The sequence below is a fragment of the Calidris pugnax genome, unplaced genomic scaffold (assembly GCF_001431845.1).
Source record: "Calidris pugnax isolate Ruff unplaced genomic scaffold, ASM143184v1 scaffold68, whole genome shotgun sequence".
Classification (NCBI taxonomy): Eukaryota; Metazoa; Chordata; class Aves; order Charadriiformes; family Scolopacidae; genus Calidris; species Calidris pugnax.
Genome location: NW_015090921.1, coordinates 1,542,354 through 1,552,054, shown reverse-complemented (window position 1 = coordinate 1,552,054; position 9,701 = coordinate 1,542,354). Strand labels below are relative to the sequence as shown.

General features: G+C 37.4%; 1 protein-coding gene across 1 annotated transcript in view; it reads left to right on the top strand.

Moving 5' to 3' along the window:
• The first annotated feature begins 676 nt into the window (after window positions 1-676).
• The window catches only part of FUT8 (fucosyltransferase 8 (alpha (1,6) fucosyltransferase)), an 89,527-nt gene continuing 80,502 nt past the window's right edge, over window positions 677-9,701 (top strand). The window contains exon 1 of the mRNA XM_014950385.1: window positions 677-750. The gene's annotated coding sequence lies outside the window, so the exon portion shown is untranslated. The remainder of the gene's footprint in view (window positions 751-9,701) is intronic.

Below are 9,701 nucleotides of genomic sequence, written 5' to 3'. Positions count from 1 at the left end.
ACCACTGTTATAAAATGATGTAGTGAGTCCATGCCTTGATAACCCAAAAGAAAGATTTAGTTTAAAACAATCTACTGTGTTATATTTGGTCACTGTGTATGTTATGTAAAAACATAAATAAGCAAGTGGTACAAACCAACTTATTTTGCTTATATCTGTTTTAAAGGTAGATCCTATTCTTTTCATGTGGCAACTGTTTCAGTTTGAGGTGTTTACTATTTTAAATTTTTGGCATCTGGTATTTGGATCTTGATCCTATAGTTTTTCTCTGTTGTGTTTTGTTTTGTTTTGTTTTGTTTTTTTTCCTAGTGCCTGGCTATATATATCCCAAGAATGCATCCACTGCTTTTTTCCCCTCTCACTTTCTTGACTTGTTTTCCCAGACACCTTGAGAGTCTATACTTAACCTTTGTCGGGTTTTTTTGGCAATAAAGCAGACAGAGTTTCTATTTTTTGGACCTCATTATAAACAGACATTGTTCATATGTATAAATTTCTGTTTTCATGAGATTTTTGCTACAACTCATCTAATCACAAATCCTAAAAAATTCTAAGTAATGTTTTAATAAGAGTGTTTGCATGCATCTCTTGAATGCAGCATATAATAGTCAAAGGATGAAAACATGGATAAAGAAAGATAAAGCCTAATGATCTTACTTTCCTTTTCTACTTTCAGATAATTACCTAGGCTTCAAAATGAAAGTGAGGAAGAAGAGTCACCAGAAGTATTAGTTTGTACAATTATTGCTGGTAAGTAAGTACTTCTCTTCCTCTGTGATGTTGCCTCTGCTGGGACAAAAAGTATATGTAAAGAAACTGGTTGAACGCCCATGCTACTTAAAACTGCCCTTCTTAAGGATTTTGTAAATCCTTGCAGCTGGAAAAAGCAAACTTTGCAAAAGAGAGGTCAGGTCCTTTGCTTTTATGTCAGATCACTGACAAAATTGGGTCAATCAGACACCCACTTCGCCTTTCTTTTCTCCTTACACCCATTTCTCTCCCTTCTCCTTTTTGCCTCTCACCTCTAAGAGAAATTCTTTGATAGATTCATTATGTATACTCTGTCTTATGTACAAAGCCCTTATTCTTTGGCAGTATTTTTGGGCTCTTTCATCTATCTTGCAGATATTTCATGGGAAAAATCTTAGCAGATATCAGCAGAAAATTTATAACAGCCTTCCTCCACCCCTGACCCATGTGAAATATCTGTGTACTCCGGGCCTTGGAAATGAATGAAAAGTACATATCAAGAACTTGCATGATTTGTCCAAATCTCACTTCTTATCAGAATTGGCTGGTCCCTTGTACATGATATTACATAATGCAGCAGTTTGTGTGTATCTTAGTTTACAGTTTAGTAAACTAGGAATGGTTTTGATTTAAGTGTGAGCCTGGATGCATGCATATAAGCTTGCTTAGACTTAGATTTTATACTTCATTTTGTACTGTGTTCACGCTACCTTGACTTGTCTGTAAACTGTGGCGATGGTTGCATTCTCACATGTAAAAACATTCCCATTTTAGTCTTCTCCTTCTTTTTCATATCGTATTTCATACTTGGTTTAATCCATTCCATCTATGAACTGTGGTTTTGTAGTTTATTAAAACAGAAAGATCAATTGGGTATTTTTTATTACATTCTAAAACACTTTCTTATCCTTTCTTAAACATACTGTAAGTTAGATTTATCTGTGATAGGCCTTTGAAGATAAACTAATCTCTGCAGAAGGCCGTTATATTTAGAGTTTTAAGGTTTATCGGAGGGGAACGTGGATAGATATTCTTTATTTCTACGTATCTAAATAGTTCAGCATGATTCCTGATGGAAAAGGAAAATGGCTTTTCAGAAGTGTATGTTGCTGATATAGTCCTGTCCTTTTTATCACGATTAAAGCTGGACCATCCCTCTGTGTTTCTGGAGTATCTACTATCTTTCCTGCTTACTAATTTCTCCCTCACATGAAGATCAGCAAAATCTGTTTCTTGCTCTAACATTCAGCTTCAGCTCACATCTACTATCTTTCCTGCTTACTGATTTCTCCCTCACATGAAGATCAGCAAAGTCTGTTTCTTGCTCTAACATTCGGCTTCAGCTCATTGTTTTATTCTGGTAGTCATTTAGCCTGGATTCTTGTTTGAAAGATGGCTTATTGCTTGGTTGGCTCTCTGAAATATATTCTTTATTAAAAGTGTTCTATGTAAGTCAGTTCTGATGCAGCAGCACAAACAACAGTCTTTCATGTCTTTTTCCTTCTCAAGAAGAGAGGTTACTAACGGATCCATTGACTTGCATGTTTACTGCAGTGAAAAATGATACCAGGCTGAGAGGCACCAGAGAAGCTGGAAGATTGGATTAGAGTTTAACATGAACAAACAAATTAGAATGATCTGGTAAAAATGGAATAGAAGCCATTAAGGGCTAGTTTAAAATACTGCTTATATTGTTTTATTCTGGTAGTCATTTAGCCTGGATTCTTGTTTGAAAGATGGCTTATTGCTTGGTTGGCTCTCTGAAATATATTCTTTATTAAAAGTGTTCTATGTAAGTCAGTTCTGATGCAGCAGCACAAACAACAGTCTTTCATGTCTTTTTCCTTCTCAAGAAGAGAGGTTACTAGAGGATCCATTGACTTGCATGTTTACTGCAGTGAAAAATGATACCAGGCTGAGAGGCACCAGAGAAGCTGGAAGATTGGATTAGAGTTTAACATGAACAAACAAATTAGAATGATCTGGTAAAAATGGGATAGAAGCCATTAAGGGCTAGCTTAAAATACTGGTTTCAAATTCAAGAAAAATCGAATAGGCAAATACAGAATGAGGAATGGCTGAGAATTTTGAAAAAAAAAGGATTGAGGGTTAAGAGCTATCTGTAAGTCAACAGCATCATGCAAAAAAAAGTTCTGAAAATGTAACATGATACCAGGATAAATGCATGGAAGCACTGTCACGAAACACTGTAAATCCCTCTCCTCAACTTAGGGTAGAAATAGAGTTAGTTAGAGCTAGTTAACTAGCTCATTGTGTCGCGTTTTGAGCTGTGCACTTACTACATGTGAACAAATCAAAATTACTTTGCCAGTTTGGAGAATCCATGGATCCATGACTTATGACGAGAGGTTGAAAAAATGGAGGCTGATTTAATACAGAGAGTAAGTGCTGCTGTTCTAGGTCTCTGGAATACCGCAAAACCAACCAAGCTGACATTTTTACCGGTGGAGATTAATGCCATGTGGCTTGAGAAAGCACTGCAGTGGACTGGGAAGAGCATATGTTTGTCTTTGGAAGTTCATAAGAAGTCAACGATCTTGAAGGTCCCTTCCAACCTAGGCAGTTTTATGATTCTAAGTAGTAAGACGTGAGCATATGTGATATCATCTTCAAGGAGAGGGGTGGTCTAATAATCTTCTGATAACCTTATTACATTTTATGATTTAATGTCTAGTTCCTTGCTGTGTTACAGGTTTTGTTTTTTGGTTTGGTTTTCTTTATTTTTTCCTTTTTTTTGCTTAATTTGTTGTCTTTCCTGTGAGTGAAGCATGGGGAGAACAACTTTTTTCAAAAGCTGCTCAGAAGCAGCATAGAATCTCTTTCTGGATATTAGAATAAGTTTTTTAATTTATTTTTTTAGCTGAAGTATTTTATTCCAATGGATCAAGTAACTTTTGATCTTGAATGCATCTAATTTTGAAGTTAAGTGTTCCAAATCTAAAGCATTGACTGTAAATTTGGCAGAATTAGAGATAGTAACCTGGTGGATATTATTTGGCTATAAATTAGTAATATTTTATTAGTGCCTGAAAAATCAAATGTCAAATAGCATTGATAATCTATACAGTTTTAAAGGTCTGAGATTAGACTGATACACTAAGCTAAACCTAAGTGTTGACAAGTTGCTAAGGAGACAAGATCAGAGGAAATAGCCAGACAAGAAGTCTATTTTGTCATGAATATGTTTCCTGCTTCACAAGTCCCTGCAATTAAATAGATGAAGAAGTTGGGTTTTTAATTTTTTTTAGTATGAAATACAGAGAGTTGGTATAGACAGTTCTTATGAAAGTAGCTGTGAGTTATGATGTTTTTATCTAATATTATAATTTTAGATAAAATGTGTCGTGGTTTTGACCAAATTGACCAACCAAAATGACAGGTGATCCCTCCCTCCCCCCCTGAGAAAAAGAGAGGAGAGGAAGAGGTCAAAAAGAGATTTATGAGTTTAGAAAAAAACTACTTTAATGAAAATATAAATAAATAATGAAATAATAAATAATAAGAAGAAAAGAAAAAAAAGGGAAAAAAAAAGTATACAGTATATACAAAACCATATCAAGCTCCCAGAATGATCATCATGTCACCAGCAGTCCCAGGCTGGACAGGAGCCGGATTCCGGATCTGAAGTCAGGAACGCTCGGATCGGGATCAAAGGCAGATGAACAGACAGGGTCCTCCTTGGATGTTGGCCATTGAAGGAAGAAGAGTTGACACTTTGATCCCTCAGATTTTTGTACTGAGCATGATGCGGATGGGATGGAATACCCTGTTGGCCAGTTTTGGGTCACCTGTCTGCTCCTCCCCACAGGTGGGACCCCTCTACGCTTTTCCGCTTCTGACCCTCCAACGGGGCAAATAACAAATTTACCTGACCTTGGTTGTTATAGCAATAAGTGTAGCCAAGGGCCTCTCTGCATACCATTCCTTGGTATAATCAGGTCTTATCACTGAAAGACTAAACAGTTTCTGAACAGTATGTTGTTAATTTCAGAGTTAAATTCATTAGAAGAGGCCCTGCTAAAAAAGTAAAATTCAGAATCATATTCTGAATCAGAAAATTAGTTCTGTTTTACCTCAAACCAGGACAAATGATAGACCAGGGGTGTTAGTCTTGCCCACTTTCAGTTATTTATTAGAAGAAATTGTAGTTGTCATGGAGAGAAGAAAGGATGTGGATAAATGATAAGGCTATGTCTACAATATAGAAATATTCTGCAGTTGTTTTGGCTTTGCTGCTTTTTTTTAATGATGTAATCATACTACACTGATAATTCAGTACTTCTTTAGTCTGTCTGTATTTGGATTATGTTAAATTTTGGCTGATAAATATTTCAGAAACTGGCAGAATCTGTTAGCATAGGAAAATCTTCATTTGGTTGTTTCTGCGCTTCAGTCTTGGGATGTTTTTGGTGACCTCTTTTGATTTTAAACAAATGTTGAAAGAACCCAAGGAATGGGAAAAATTAGATGCCTTGCCAGTATGTAGAAAAAACCCGATCAGGACATAGGTTAGTTATAGGGTGAGTCACGAGAACTTGATTCTAATGATACTGTCTTTTAATCAGATTGATTTTTCCTAAAGATATTTGTTATAACTCACATTAACTGTATTAAAATCAGTTAATGAATCATACATATGTTTCTTAATCACTTACCCTCTCTCTCAGGTAAGGCTGCTAAATCCCTGGGAAGTTACCCTGTATTGTATCTTGGACAAGGGGGAAGAATGAATGACAACTCCCTGCATTTTACCTTTTGTGCTCCAAAATTGGTTTGGCCAGATGATCCCATTCAGGGACCCCAGAGCTGGAGGCAGTGCTCCAGGTGGGATCTCACCAGAGCAGAGCAGAGGGGTAGAATCACCTCTGTCGCCCTGGTGGCCACACTTCTTTTGATGCAGCCCAGGATGGGGTTGGCTTTCTGGGCTCTGAGCGCACATTGCTGGCTTGTGTTGAACTTCCCATCCACCAACACCCCCAAGTAATTCTCAGGGTTGCTCTCAATCTGTTCTCCAATGGATTTGTACCATTCTCCAAATATGAACGGTACAAAAAACATTTCTTGGTGGTGGTTGGTTTGTGTGTTTTTTTTCCTCCTTCTTGTGCTGTTTCAGAAAAGTTTTGAGCATATGCCTTTTCCATGCCATACACGGTACAAAAAACATTTCTTGGTGGTGGTTTGTTTGTTTGTTTGTTTTCCTTCTTCTTGTGCTGTTTCAGAAAAGTTTTGAGCATATGCCTTTTCCATGCCATACAATCACAGAATCATTTAGGTTGGAAAAGACCCTTAAGATCATTGAGTCCAGCCATTAGCTTAACACTGCCAAAACCACCACTAAACCATGTCCCTAAAACACCACGTCTACACGTCTTTTAAATACTTCCAGGGGTGACTCAACCACTTTCCCATTTTGTCTACACATCTTTTAAATACTTCCAGGGAAGGTGACTCAACTACTTCCCTATTCCAATGCTTGATAACCCTTTGTAAAGGGTTGATACTCAGTGTAAAAATTTTTCCTAATATCCAGTCTAAACCTCCCCTGGTGCAACTTGAGGCCACATCTTCTTGTCCTGTTACTTGGGAGAAGAGACTGAACCCCACCTCTCTACACCCTCCTTTCAGGTCATTGTAGAGAGCGTTAAGGTCTGCCCTGAGTCTCCTTTTCTCCAGGCTGAACAACCTTATCTTCCTCAATTGCTCCTCATAAGACCCTTCACCAGCTTCATTGCTCTTCTTTGGATGGGCTTCAGCACCTCAATGTCTTTCTTGTAGTGAGGGGCCCCAAACTGGACACAGTATTTGAGGTGTGGTCTCACCAGTGCTGAGTCCAGCTATGATTGCCTTCAGTGTCATACAGCAGCCATAATCACTACTGCCTTTAAAATTGTGGCCATTTTTAGTGCACTGTTTCTACATTTGTATCTTCAGCTACTCCAGCAGTTTATCCTGCATCCTTTTGGTATCCATAAGGTATGGTATATGCTTCTCATGAGGGTGGTGACAAACCTCTCCTGAGACAAACTGATGTAATTTGGAGAGATTTTCATAGAAAACATATAATGGTACTTTGGTTCAGGTACATGAAAGACTGACTTTGATTAGGAGAAGGGAAGACATAGCTTAGGAAATGTTTTTCTGAGGTGCTCTGGTGGTAAAAAGGCTACTTGGCGAGCAGAGATGGGAGGCACGATGTACTAGAGGCAGTGACACAAGACTGTTTAGTCGATTGTCCACATTAGATGGAAAAATGGGAAGAAGGATTTGCCATTGGCTTTGCAGATGGAACTGAGAACCTCATTTTATTGGTCAAGGAACAAACATGTTACAGAATAGTACACAGGAATCCCAGTTCACTTCTTCATACCATACTCCTCTCTGCCAGCAGGTTACCAACATACCCTTAATGATCAGCGATTACTGGTAACATTTTTGTCACAAATGCTATGTAGAATACAATGTGTAACAGGAATATTAAATTCTGTGAAATCTGTCGTTGTCTCATGGTATTACTACCTGCTTGTCAGCCAATCCAGTGCATATTGAACGGGTCATGTTACATCTTCTTGTGCAGTAATTGTACCACTCCTTTCTCCTCTTTAGACACCCTGTAGAATTTCACTTGTCAGGCTAGAGATAGAATCCTTCAGAATGAGTATTGGCATTGCAATTCTGCTACTGAATATGTGCCTTTCCAGGAAAAATGCTGATATTTTCACGAAGTCCTATTTTTAAAAGATTGCTTTTTGCACCTTTCTGCCCAAACATGTTAATATTGATGGTATCCTTTTTTTTAAAACCATAGAAAAGTACTCCTTTCCATTCTGTGCGTAAGATTGGCTTAGAAAGACTGAAATGCTTTATATCTCTTTCCTCTTGATGGATCACATTTTAGAAATTCCATTGTCTTAAAGTGGTTTTTTTCCTGCATGTTACAATTGCAGTGTTATGCAGGAGGTCATGTTTTTAGTGGCTTTTTAGATGTGATGATAGCTATTTACTTTATATTTCCCTTCAAATAGATGATTTGATGGCTGACAGTACTCTGGGATTGAAAACTTCCAGAGGTCAATCATTCCATTTTGCCCCATTGTCAAACTACTTTGATTTTGTTGTCAGTGAATGTTACGTGGCGGTTGTATTTGGGATGAATGGGATCTTTATCTGAAGGGTGTGAGGAAATTGCTGATTGTCCTATAGCTGTAACAGCTTATAACTTGGTGCTTTTTTTTCACAGGCCCAAAAGCACCACTCTGCACTGTGCAGCTGGTCAATGAATGCTTGCAGCAGTTGGTGATTTTTATGCACCATCTGCATCATGCATCCTCTCCCCTTGATTATCTCATCTTCATTTCAGCATGATTTGGTAGTAGTAGAAGTCAAACAAATATGGAAAAAATATCTGTGCTATTGTTAAATGTGCCTAACACTCGTCTGAGAAGAATTCATGTTTCTTCTGGACTGTGGCAGAATAACAACTGGTGCAGTGAGCCACAGATATTTTAAAAAGCGCACACGAAGAAGCAATGAATGGAGTTGTGGGAAGTGGACTCTGAATTTTCATAATGTCCTGAATGCTGTGTTTAACATCCCACAGAGCATTGTAAAACAGTCTATTAATCATATCGTAAGCAGTGATAAGGAAAGGTCTGGAATGTCAACTGTATTGTGCACCTTTCTGTGCTCACAAGATTTTTGTGAACAGGAGCCAGAATGTTTGCAAAAACAAGTGTGTGTATGTATGCTGTCGTGTGCCACTACTGGCAGCAGTATGACAACTGCCCCCTTCTAATAGTATTCTTACATGATAAAAAAGCTTTATTTCAGAGTAGGTTCTTAAATTAATTTGCAAAAAATATTTTATGATGTTTGTATTTCTCTGTTACTAAACCATTTCTAATTTAAATTAACATCCAGATTAAAGATGCTTACACTTTTTTTTCCTGCTGGTTCCATTCAAACGAATCATCTAGTTGATTTAAGTCTGCTGATCTCAGTGTTTCCTTACTGATTTATAATGTTGTTTCCTGCTTTTCGTGGGATATTCCAGAAAACTAATTTAAATTACCTGGGATCTCTGCTTTTCAATTCATAATTGTTGCTTTTAACGAGCAGATAATTCTTAAAATGTGTTATGATTTGAAATAATTCGTATGATGAACCTGAAGCTGTGTTACAGTGGATTATTATTTTGATCCCTCACTAGATTAGGGATCATAGAACAAAGCAAGGTCAAGAAAAAGGAAAACTCAATCTCTGTTCAGAACATTAGTGGAATGCAGTTCATGTATTGTAATGGCTTCAGAGCATATCGATAACACATGCTGTCCACCCCTCACTCTGCTTTTATTTCTTCTGCATGCTTCTTTGAAGCAATGATCTTTCAGGCTTGAACTCTGCATATCCCTCAAACTTGGCAGTACTTGAGAGTTCTCCCTGTTTGCCTTATATCAAAGGATTGGTTATGGCCTGCATTTAATTTATGTCTTTGCATTGACTTTTTCATAATTTAGTAATGGTTGTAAACATATAGTCTGGAGAAGGAGTTGATGGCACAGAGCATGAGATCTTTTGCTGGTGCATGCCAAATTTAATCAGTAGGTTCTGAATGATTTCCTAAAATCTATGGATTTTCTCCAGCTCTGTATGTACTGAGACTCAAAGCAAACTGTAAAGAAGTATCAAAAGATTAACTAACTTATAATTTGATATAGAAAATAATCGGAACTTTGTTGCAATTTAGTACTTCCATACATATATGCTCCTTCAGAATCTTTCCTTGTAGACACTCAGTAAGTCATTGCCAGCTACTTCTTTTAGTGTCTTGTATTGCAGCAGGATTTTAATCTGTGCCATTTCTTTAGTGACCTTGAAAGCATGTATGTGCCTATATGTACACAGGAAAGGTTGGTTTTATCTTTTTTTCTTTC